The following is a 13,071-nucleotide window of genomic DNA, read 5'->3' on the forward strand; positions in this document are numbered from 1 at the left end:
ACAGGGCCCGGATTTGAGAAGCCAGGATTTGTATTCTGGATGAACTGGCATGGATTTAGGACTAGAATTCCTCACATGCATTTGTGATGGACTCTATGATTTAGAATAGCATAGTGCACGCCTCTGGAATTTTATCCTTAATCTCTTTAAGGATCCTAGCGTTCATTTCGTCAACCGGGATTCTTGTCTGGTTTATTCAAGTTCGTTAGTCTTGCTTACTTCCTCTACCTTGAAAACTATATCATTAATTTCCCCCAGGTTGTGCGGTTTGGACATTGGCATGTTGGACAATACTTCCTTCGTGAAAACACGATTATGCGTTTTTAATCTCTTAGGTCCAGAGGAGATTCACCAAATTAATAACAGGAATGAGGGATCTTACGTATACAGTGAAAGGCTAGAGGCACTAGATCTCTTCAGCCTCAGACATAGGTGAGAGGTGATTTGATAAGCTTGTTCCAAATATTACATGAAACGGATTTGGCGAACCATCTGTGTGGCGGCGACGCATTACTCTCCGTATATAGGATCATGAATTTAAAGACAGACGACGTATCTGTACTCTGATATTTCCTTTAATTAATCATGCATTGCGTGAAAGATATTGTAAAATATCAGCAGCTTCAGGGTAGGGTTCATATCATTCAGCGGTTTCACAACGCAGCTAGACTCCCTGACCGGGGCAATCCATTGCGTCATCATAATTTGGTCTCCTTATGGACTGCCACAAATAGCGGGAATTCGTGCAACTGGACGATTAGCCAATGGACAATGCTGCATCTCTCCCATGGTTTAGATGGTACACGCACGCACTGCGCTGTATCGTTAGTTGACGTACAATGTGAATAAACATCAAACAACACGATTAAATGCACAAATATTTGTACTATAAAATCTCAGGTTACATCAGCTAACTGGGAATAAGACTACTTTATTTGTGCTAATGCAAAGCCATAGAATTTAATTGACTCGTGGGTATCATCATCCTTTTTAATAGTAGCAGGAGTAACAACATCAGTAATAGATCTACTGGCAGTACTAGTATTAACATCATTCGGTCTAAAAGCTCCAGTCGCACTTTGTCCTGAGAGCGTAGCCGCAGTAGGGCTTTGTCCTGAGGGCGTAGCTCGAGTAGGAGTTTCAACAGGAGCAGGCCACGAGTCACAATCTGGTAACTCTTTGTCTCACATATAAAGTTTGGCAGTGGTCATGGGTCGGGGTCCCATCATTCCCACCCGCAAGTCACAATCAGGTACTTTTTGTCTCACATATAAAGTTTGGCAGTAATCAGGGGTCGGGGTCCTATCATTCACAGCCACGAGTCACAATCTGGTAACTTTTTGTCTCACGTATGAAGTTTGGCAGTGATCATGGGTCGGGGTCCCATCATTCCCAGCCGTAAGTCACAATCAGGTAACTTTTTGTCTCACATATAAAGTTTGGCAGTGATCAGGGGTCGGGGTCCTATCATTCCCAGCCGTAAGTCACAATCTGGTAACTTTTTGTCTCGCATGGCAATGACTCATAGGCAGTGAAAGTCAGGTTATTTCATGTTTAGAACCGGTTTGAGATTTTGTGCGGAAGTACCATTAACTGGGACAATTCCTCCAAATAACAACTACAGAACTGAACAGCCCATGACGGGCGGCAACTCAGGGGTCAATCAAGTGAGAAAATTTCAATATAGGCTAGGCAACGTATTATGAAGCTTGATCATTAATCCAACAAGTCTGACGTAACGCGCGGAAGCACACTTCTCAGGTTGTTGTCGGCGACACTTCCCAGGTGTCTGGTCGTGACGCTTTTTATTAGACTATACCATTTAAATTTTGCAGAGTGACTTTATAGGTGACCTCAGTTACCTATTTTGATGCTTGGGGAATGGGTAGGCGATGCCGCGAAAGAGTGGAGACGAGGTCAATATTTCACAGTAATACAGGAAATCAACGTCTAAAATTTAAAAAAAACAACAACGGGGGAAAAACATAAATTGTTGATAACCAAAAAAACAAACTAATGGAAATTAGTGGAGTAGAGTTTGTTAAAACTGTTTGACGTTTAATGAATACTCTGTGAGCGTGTGTGTGTGTGCGCCACCGAACTAAATTGTTCTTAGTAGTCAATATCATACTGGAAAATCAACACATCGAAGTTTAATTTTATCGCGATAATTCTTTTCCAAATTGCCCAAGAAAAATGCGTTGGCAGCTTTAAAAGCTTTAGTAATTACTGGTGGCTAAAAAGGGCAAGACCACTCATTGTTAGTTCAGGAAGCAGATAATAGACGGCGAATGCATCTGGCCAACTGTGAACTGTCTACAGTGTTAGAAAATGGAGACATTGAAGAGTTCACTGTTTTGTGCAGAGCATGCTCTGAAAGTATAGCCTGGTTCCTTGGCCAATTCAATGCGTAGAATACAACTGCGCAACTATACGTCATAACCCGGGCTTTTGAATCGTCAAAAAATCAGTCAAATGTGCCTGTAGCGCCAACTGGCGGTGAAAACTAAACTAATTCCATTACAAGTCAAAATGAAAAATTATTAAAAAATATTCGGCCAGATTTGAAAACAATATTTCCTCTGTGGACCGAGGTATAAAGGAAAGAAGTTAAAACTTACCGATGACCTCATTCGCCGAGTGTATGTCGGATCGCGCTGATTTTTGGTTTCTGAGTTCCCCTTGGGCTACTCCTAATTTAACAGTGTCAACAAAGCGCCTAGGTTTTACGGTTACAAAATGCCCAAAAGTGACACGGACGGAAGGAAGGAAGGACAGACACCATTCCCTTAGTAATATTGCTAGCTTCGCTGACTTTGTCAGCTGAGCTAAAAATGAAGCCTGTATGTGCCATAGTATTAGAGACATTTAAAAAAAAACGTAATTATGGCGGCCATCTTGAAATCCAAGATAGCGAACATTTTACGGAATTTTCAGTGGGTCCACTGGATTCGTCACACCCAAAAACCTAGGGTATGCCACAAAAAGCAAGTCCGTATCACCCATAGTATTTGAGATATTCAAGAAAAACGCAAATCATGGCGGCCATCTTGGCGGAAATCCAATATGGTGGCCATTTTATGAAATTTTTCGTTGGTTCCATTCGATTCGTCATACCTGAAAACCTAGGGTAAGGCATGAAATTATACCTGCAATAGTGTCAGAGATATTCAGGGAGAAAGCCCAAAATATGGCGGCCATTTTGAAATTCAAGATGGCTGCCACTAGGGGGCGTTTCACGTTGGGGTCTTAATCGATTAGTGATCCTTAGGGGTCCAGTCACCTATATGCCAAATTTCATGTCTCCATCGATAACCAGTATGTATATATGGGGTGACAAATAATAATATTATAGGCCCTCACGGTGGCGGCCATCTTGGAATCCAGTATGGCGGCCATACTACGGCATTTCCACTGGTTCCGTTGAATTCGCCATACCTGAAAACGTAGGGTGAGCCGTCAAAATTATACCCGTACGTGCAATAGATTCCGAGATATTGCAGGAAACTGGCCAAAAATGGCGGCCATATTGGATTTTAAGATGGCGACCGCCAGATGGCGTAAAAAATTAGGTGCTTAATCGATAAATGACCCCTAGGGGCTGTTCTACCACCACAGAATTAATGTTGTTCCCTTTCCCTTTCCAATGTCTCAACCTCAAGCCTACGAAAGCCCAGAAGGCTCATTCCAAATTCCAAATTCCAAATGCGAAATTCCAAATCTGATCCGACCAATTTGATCAGGTTTTGCTTTTGACTAATCAGATAGAGTATAATAACAATATTCCAGTTCCGGTTTGCTTCGGCAGATGTGAACAGTTTGGTGATCGGTTGCATATCAGCGTTGGTTAAAGCGGATGGGGCAAAATTCCTCTGTTGCAGTGAGCTACTCTGCTACTCGGTATCCTAGGACTGGCGTTGTCTATTGCTACAGCAGTTGCTAAAAATGACAGGTTAGTGTACTTACGCTGCTAAATGGGTGAACGTCGTCAACGTGGAGGTTACTCTCACTGGTGGCTGTCCCAGATTCCTTGCGGCTGGTGTCTTATGAAAGTTGAGGATCGAATTTAACTCTATGCGCTTTTTGTGACTTGAAATCATGTATATAAATATGACCAGTGTCATTTTGGTTCGTAAAAACATCAACTGCCTATCCGTGGTCTGAATCTGAGTCAGCATTGACAATCATTGAACATAATTTATTTATAGGCCTAAATTTTTTAATTCGTTTTTCTTGCGTTCTTTTTTCAGCAATATGGTCCTTCCGCCATACACCCCAGCCCTGCTGATGACAAATGTCAACAACCTGCACCATATTGCTGAAATCTGAAGAATTGTCCCAGTTAATGGTACTTCCGCACAAAATCTCAAACCGGTTCTAAACATGACATAACCTGACTTTCACTACCTATGAGTCATTGCCATACGAGACAAAAAGTTATCAGATTGTGACTTACGGCTGGGAATGATAGGACCCCGACCCCTGGTCACTGCCAAACTTTATATGTGAGACAAAAAGTTACCTGATTGTGACTTACGGCTGGGAATGATGGGACCCCGACCCATGATCACTGCCAAACTTCATACGTGAGACAAAAAGTTACCAGATTGTGACTCGTGGCTGTGAATGATAGAACCCCGACCCCTGATTACTGCCAAACTTTATATGTGAGACAAAAAGTACCTGATTGTGACTTGCGGCTGGGAATGATGGGACCCCGACCCATGACCACTGCCAAACTTTATATGTGAGACAAAGAGTTACCAGATTGTGACTCGTGGCCTGCTCCTGTTGAAACTCCTACTCGAGCTACGCCCTCAGGACAAAGCCCTACTGCGGCTACGCTCTCAGGACAAAGTGCGACTGGAGCTTTTAGACCGAATGATGTTAATACTAGTACTGCCAGTAGATCTATTACTGATGTTGTTACTCCTGCTACTATTAAAAAGGATGATGATACCCACGAGTCAGTTAAATTCATTCTTTACATTAGCAAAAACAAAGTAGACTTATTCCCAGTTAGCTGATGTAACCTGAGATTTTATAGTACAAATATTTGTGCATTTAATCGTGTTGTTTGATGTTTATTCACATTGTACGTCAACTAACGATACAGCGCAGTGCGTGCGTGTACCATCTAAACCATGGGAGAGATGCCGCATTGTCCATTGGCTAATCGTCCAGTTGCACGAATTCCCGCTATTTGTGGCAGTCCATAAGGAGACCAAAATATGATGACGCAATGGATTGCCCCGGTCAGGGAGTCTAGCTGCGTTGTGAAACCGCTGAATGATATGAACCCTACCCTGAAGCTGCTGATATTTTACAATATCTTTCACGCAATGCATGATTAATTAAAGGAAATATCAGAGTACAGATACGCGTCGTCTGTCTTTAAATTCATGATCCTATATACGGAGAGTAATGCGTCGCCGCCACACAGATGGTTCGCCAAATCCGTTTCATGTAATATTTGGAACAAGCTTATCAAATCACCTCTCACCTATGTCTGAGGCTGAAGAGATCTAGTGCCTCTAGCCTTTCACTGTATACGTAAGATCCCTCATTCCTGTTATTAATTTGGTGAATCTCCTCTGGACCTAAGAGATTAAAAACGCATAATCGTGTTTTCACGAAGGAAGAATTGTCCAACATGCCAATGTCCAAACCGCACAACCTGGGGGAAATTAATGATACAGTTTTCAAGGTAGAGGAAGTAAGCAAGACTTACGAACTTGAATAAACCAGACAAGAATCCCGGTTGACGAAATGAACCCTAGGATCCCTAAAATTCCAGAGGCGTGCACTATGCTATTCTAAATCATAGAGTCCATCACAAATGCATGTGAGGAATTCTAGTCCTAGTTCATCCAGAATACAAATCCTGGCTTCTCAAATCCGGGCCCTGTCATCTAGAGTGCATACCATCCTTACCACTTGAAAAATATCAAGTGAGTAGGAGTGACAGGTTAAAGTTGAAGTCGAGTGTCAATGGAATTTTGAAACTAGTGCAGTGACGAAGCGGAATTTCCAAGCATTCATGAGAGCTTTGTGCTCAATAACCCGACGCACATCCAGAATAAGCCCTAATAGACCTGGCTACAAATAGTAAACCTTGCCCGAACCAACAACCATTTCAGTCGTTGGACTCCAAGCGTAGTGCAGTAGCATTTTTTCAAAAGGTAAGTGAATTCTGCCAAATATTATCTCATTGACATCAGCAGAGGGTAACAACGTAGGAGGGTGGTTCTCCCTGACCAAGTTGTCGCCATAAAGCCATTTCTCTTAAAAAGTTAACAAACGTGTACGTCGTGGTGTGGTTGGCCGCCCACTTCAAAATCGGTTTACATTGCTGAATTGGTTTAAAAATCATCACATCCACAATGCCGTGATTGTGGCGCAAACAGTCAAGAATGCGATTATGTTAGGCACAAAATCAGCATTTAACCGCCTCCATTTGAGTTCATACCCGTTACCTTTGGAGAGGTTACTGATTGCGACCTTGCTAATACTACCTACATATAGGCTCTATATACCGGGGCCCTATATATATCAAAATAATCTTAATCCTCAGTTATTGCCTCCTGACATCGGTGAATGATATTTGACGCTGTTTCAGATGAAATTCACAACGCATGCGATTTTAGGGTTGTTTTCGTGCAAGTCATTGGGGTGCAGCGTAAAAGCAAAAAAACCCACCGCCTCACGCCTTGTCCAATCAGTGTTAACCTACTGTTACTATGGACGCCACAGACATCTTCTTTTCCATATGTGTGCTCTTTCCATTCCTCATTCGACATGTTGTTTTATACGTCGAAAAGAGGTGTCTTTGTTCTTCCTATTTTTTGGTCACTTTTTTGCCACGCTCTACGATGCGTGAAAAGTCAATCACAAAGGCAAGGAGAGAAGGTATGTCTGTTTTGGAGAATGGTTGAGGTATGATCGCTGGTTTAACCAAACCTTCGAGAATAGCTCGAAACACCATCCATCCTTTGGGAGGACTATAGAGTTTCATGTTCGCGCACTCGAAGTTCTTCAGCTTTGCGGAATTCTTCATGTGACTCTATATTCGTTGATCGCTCGTAAACACACCACATACTGCTTAAGATCTCCTGTTTGCTACGGCGATTGAAGCAAACTGGTCTAGTATACATGTATTAATTTTTACGTATTGAGATTTTGGATTTGTTTTAGGGCAGTGCAGTATGGCGTGAAATGAAAAAGCGTTCCATTCTTTGTCGTAATCCGCGCAAGAGCTTTTGTTCGTTCGTTTTTTTTGCAGGGGGCGTAGAATGACCAAGCCCAGAGGCATTTGCATTCATTGAGATTTCCACCACATGTTATTACGATTGCAATAACGCACGCAATTCATGCGACTTTGCTATTTTACACCCCACCGCTCGCCAATACACCCAGACAAACGAGTTTGTTCTGCGATTCAAGCAAACTCGCGTTCGGCGGGGACCGACCTTAACCTACACCCTGATATGGTAGTTTACCACTGAATACGATTGCGAGAACGCACGTTCACGCCTTTGCTCTATCATGCTTCTATGCACCCAAACCGAGACCAGCAAAAGCTTTTGCTTTGCGACATCGCAAGTGGCAATGCACCATATACAATTCAGAAATAGTTATTTCATTGGTATATTTTGTAACACCTACCTTATCTCTGGACATCGACAGGTATATGACGATAAAGGCTCCAGCCCAACTGACAACAGTGTCAACACTCGTACAGTTTTATGTGTGCTGTCATTGAGGGTGTGTTTTTCAGTCGAGGGGCGGGGGAGTTATTGAGCTCTTATAATTACGTGCCTATGGTGTATACTGGTACATTGTGTCGACAGTTAAAGCAGGGAGATACCTTGTTATAGACATCAACGAAAAACCAGACTCATTCGTATCCTCCTACCCTCGCACACATTCGGTTGTTAGTGTCGAGTGTTGGCCTGCAAGAAGCTCAAAAATCTCAGTTTCCTCTTTTTGCTACATTCCAGGAAGTTACGTCTCTCTAGCAAAGATTTCTGACTGAAAAGATGAAGACCATTTGTGTCCTGTTCGTTCTGGTGGTGATCTTCTCCTTGGTCCTTGGTAGGTATACATAGAACGCCCCGCAATGAGCGATTTAATCGTTGTACCTATGATTATAATCGCTGCTATATGTGCGACAAAAAGATCTCACGCCTGCGGGTAAAACGGCTACTGAATCGCTGGGTTTGAGATAATTTTCTTCATCATGATATCAATTTCATGAAAGAGTACATATTTTAATCTTTGTGATCTTAGAGCCCAACATCATAACTGCCTTATCCTGCGGAGATCAGGGGTTTTTCTAATAATGCCCCCTAGCCTGATCGGGGCGAATTCTTCCTCCAATATCGGCTCAGGCTCGTCGAAAGGTGGACCGAAATTGCGCGCTGACTTTATTTACCGGGAGGCGAGAGACAGTGCTTTTGGGCGGGGTATAGGTTTGATTAATTACTTGGCATGCGATTGTGACAAGGCATGCGACAGTGCATTTGTTATTTCACAGGGCTTTTTCAGCTGACACTGTATTCAAACAATGCAAAAACCGCATGCGTGTTGAAATTCATGGGACCAAGTCTAAATACATTTGGTGACGCGATTCAGCTCCCATGTATTTCACAACTCATTCGATTTTTCGCATTGCCTCGGTGCAGTGCGGCGCAAAATGACAAAGCAGTGTATGCCCGGTCGCAATCGCAATTACCTTACCCCAAATTTACATCCCTTACCGAACACCTGAATTATCATATCCCGTCTATCTAGCACATGCAGGAGATAATGTCGAGGAAGGATTGAATGAAGAAATGGATCTGGAAAAAGGGTAGGTTACACAGCCTTTGGGTTCCTCTCTCTCGCTTGTTCTATTGGTGGCGTCAGAGTGAAAATGGCTTTTGGTCATACACAAAGAGATTTCAAACAGCATCCTCCGTAATCTGTCCACGAAGGTTCCTCCTACCTTGAACCAGAATTAGCTATTTGCCCCCCCCCCCCTGCTACCAATCAAACTACGGTAGTCATGACTGTTACAGCTTGATCAATGCATCCTTGATATATATATATATATATACGCAAGTGCGTATTATATGCGTATATATGCGTATATATGGACCTCGCCTCCTCTTATCCACGCTAATAAGGAATTTTCGCTATCCGGTACCGCCGAAAAAATCACCGAAAAAGAACCCATTCCTGCCTATGACGTCATCAGTTTTCGTGAAATATTCCCCGATCTCGAGTCGGTCTCCGTGAAAAAAGCGCTGTATCTCGGCCGCTATTTCGGGATCGGGAACTATTACTACGAACACCAACTCTCGTTATTCTCTCGGAAAACTCTCGAAATCTGCATCGGTCACGAAATCTCTCGTAAAACACTCGTAAAGTGCAGGGACGCTTAATAGGATTACACGCCCAGTGGCGATCCCTCTCGTAGAGTCTCGAGTTCTTGAATTCCGTGACCTTTCGTAAGTTTTTCGATACCTTTCGACAGTATAATTTATTAAACGGTTATTGTCATGTTGGTTTGCAGGGGGCGCGATAAGTCCGACCATTATGATCAGCGGGCTCAATATTTATGATAGTTGTCAGATCCACAATGAAACATAGGTGGCGGATAAGTTTTGCCGTTGCCTATATTTTGTAAAAAAAAATATCTACGTGCACCACAAGCAACTGAGACAGCGTTAGTTAAAGTGCAGAGTGACATTCTGATGAGGATGAATAAGCAAGAAGTGTGTTTGCTTGTGATGCTTGACCTTAGTGTGGCTTTTGATACTGTTGATACCACTGTTCTCCTTGAAACCATGAACATGGATTTCGGAATATCTGGATCTTGCCTCAAATGGCTGGAGTCGTATCTCAACAGTCGGAATCAGCGGATTGTTATTAATGACTCAGTCTCAACTAAATTTGTCCTCAAATGTGGTGTTCCTCAGGGCAGCTGCCTAGGGCCAATTTCATTCTTGTTCTACGTTTCGCGCCTCTATCACGTGATATCCCGACATCTACCTGACGCTCATGGATATTCTGATGATAATCAGTTATATCTGTCTTTTCGCCCACTTCCGACTTCTGTTGAATGCGATGCGGTGAAGGAGGCTGAGAACTGTGTTCGTGATGTAAGGGCTTGGCTTATCACCAACCAGCTGTTGATTAACGATGTGAAAACTGAATTTATCATCATTGGTTCCCGCCAACAATTGCTCAAAGTAAACATTGACTCAATTAAAGTTGGTGTGACTGATGTGAGCCCTGTCAAATGTGTGAGAAATCTCGGCGTATGGTTTGATTCTAATATGAATATGGAAACCCACGTACGCAAAGTGTGCTCAAAGGCCTTTCGCGGATTTTATAACATCAGACAAATTCGGAAATTTCTTACTGAGGACACCACCAATATTCTTGTTCATGCTTTCGCAACTGCCCATCTCGACTACTGTAATGCTGTTCTATATGGCATTACTGACAAGCAGTGTAGTCGGATGCAGAAGGTTTTGAATGCTGCTGCATGGGTTGTATGTCTTGTGCCTCACTTTGACCATATCACTCCGGTACTTGTACATCTACACTGGCTACCTGTTAAGTACAGGATAATTTTCAAGGTCTAACTTCTAATGTTTAAGGCCCTCCAGGGTAATGCTCCTCAGTACCTGGTTGATAAAGTCAAGGTCAGGCAACCATTGTCTCATCATTGATTGCGTGGTGACTCTGAGCTATTGCTTGTGGTGCCGGTTACGCGTTGCGTAACTTTTGGGGACCGGGCTTTTTGTCTCAAGGTCAGGCAACCATTGTCTCATCATAGATTGCGTGCTGACTCTGAGCTTTTGCTTGTGGTGCCGGTTACGCGTTGCGTAACTTTTGGGGACCGGGCTTTTTGCTCGGCTGCCCCCAAGCTTTGGAACAATCTCCCCAGGAGTATTAGGTTGGCAGGAAACATCGGCCAGTTCAAATCACTCCTTAAGCGTCATTTTTAGGGGGGGGGGTGCGCTCGAGAATATGCCTTGCATAGCCGAGCGCTATATATATCCTCTAATAGTATAATATTATAAGCAATTCATTTATTGAGTGTCCTTCCTGGGCGGGCTCTTCTCATATGTTGTTCATAATTATGTTGATGACAATCGATGCGGTTACTTAACGTGTTGGCCTTTGATGATTCCAAATAAACATTAAGAAATAAACATTAACCTGATAAAGAGTGTTATTGAAAAACAAAAATCGATATTTGGTCGCAATGCATGGCATGAGTGGGTCCATATCACACCGTTGACGGTCGCTATTCAGTGTGATTCGAGTTTAGCAAAGTTCATATGTAGGACAGGCGATGGGAGACCGATTCCTCGCGTCAGTATATTGTACACTTTTTTCCGCGCTTCACGTTGGCAAGGCGGTGATAGACTGGCGCGTCGACATAGCGTTTTGTATTAGTAGCGCTGTGCTGCAGAAATTACCAGTAAAAACGTCAGTCTGTCACTACTGCAGCCTCTGAACAGACAACATCTTAAAACCACCGAATGCCACGACCTTTTTATACACATGTGAAATAAAACCGCAGTATCAACAAATGGTTCATGATATTTGTTGCTCGGGTGGTGCATTAGGCAACAAAACGGCAAAATAGCTGTCAATCACATTATCATTTAGCTATTACTGTCAAAGACCCTAATTCGTCGGTGATTATCTCGCAAATACCACATCGGATTATCACACCAAACTACTCATTTCTTTTTTGGATCATTTAACATAATAAGACTTATACGAACAACACTGTATGACCACAACTCCCTGATGTCAGGTAATGCGTGTAATGCCTTTAATGTGTGTCTATAGAAATGTTCCTTTGGAGCTAAAAATACAATCGCCCCTACAGGTTTTCTTTTTTATCTAACCAACAATAAACTTGAAAGGGCTACATACAACCTACTTTTCCACTTTTTCTTTTAGCAAACTATGAACTTTCGAGGATCTAAGTTTCATTTCATGCAATTATCAACCTAACGCTTTGCAATCATATTACATCGAAACGTAATCTTTAATTTTATATTTAGAATGTGTATGTGGTTCGTTTAGATTGGCTTGTTTCATTTGGCTCGTTTTAACATTTACATACTACCGCTTGGGGAAGCCTGTGACTAAAACGTTGATTTTACCTTTTTCAGCAAAGAGTTCCTGAAAGTCCGCAAGCGTTATGCCTGCAGTAAACATAGCGACTGCGATAAGTCAAATGGTGGACCCGGAGGAGATTGTGTTTTTTGGACCTGTGCACCGGGAAAGTAGTTGTGTTCTCCAATCCATCTGCGTACAGGGTTCCATATATTATCAAACTATTGATATCATTTGTCTGTACGAATGAAGACATCTTTGGAGCAATAAAGTGTTCTGTGTGTTAGTCCATGGTCATGTCCTCTTCTTCTTTTTATCATGGTTAACAATATACAGCCTCGTCCCAGGTCATTATATGCGCCTGCGCCAATTCCTCATAGAAGGTTGGATTGTTGCCTCGTCATGAGATCTCGCAAGGAGGCTCGTGTTTTACCAGGCTGCGAAAACGTTCTTCAGTCCAATAGAACCGAAGTTCGACTGTTCAGTCCACATTTTATGATCTCGTCCTAATTTTGTTCTCTTGACGTGGAGTGGCAAGGGATACTGGAGACGCAGTAACTGGTTTTATTCAAAAGAAGATTCTCAGGTCATTATTTCTTGTTTCCTACTTCTCGAGACCAAACTCGGTATAATTTCTGTGTTTCTGTGAGTGAAAATTTCCCCTATGATATATCAGACATCGAATGGTTGTCGTGAATAGGGGAACAAAAAGGTTAACACTGAAATACGGGAAACACAGAGATGTTTCATGCCTGAGCTCCACTTGGCTTAGGCCTGACTAGAACAGTCGGCATATCCCAATACAGAAGAATTGCATTCGTTCCCGAACGAGAGTTGTCTTAAATTATTGTCATTTTCGCCTGTATAAGTATGTAAGCTGAGGCGGTTCGTCCATATGCCACGAGAGCCAAGGGAACACTAGCATATGCCATCTTGCAGGGC

The 13,071-nt window shown here is 42.7% G+C and overlaps 1 long non-coding RNA gene across 1 annotated transcript; it reads left to right on the top strand.

Moving 5' to 3' along the window:
• The first annotated feature begins 6,094 nt into the window (after nt 1-6,094).
• LOC135498452 (uncharacterized) lies at nt 6,095-12,424 on the top strand. The gene is made up of 4 exons (XR_010449060.1): nt 6,095-6,182; nt 8,001-8,094; nt 8,794-8,851; nt 12,186-12,424. It is a non-coding gene; the product is annotated as an uncharacterized LOC135498452 (long non-coding RNA).
• The last annotated feature ends 647 nt before the right edge of the window (nt 12,425-13,071 follow it).

The sequence above is a fragment of the Lineus longissimus genome, chromosome 13, assembly GCF_910592395.1.
Source record: "Lineus longissimus chromosome 13, tnLinLong1.2, whole genome shotgun sequence".
NCBI lineage: Eukaryota > Metazoa > Nemertea > Pilidiophora > Heteronemertea > Lineidae > Lineus > Lineus longissimus.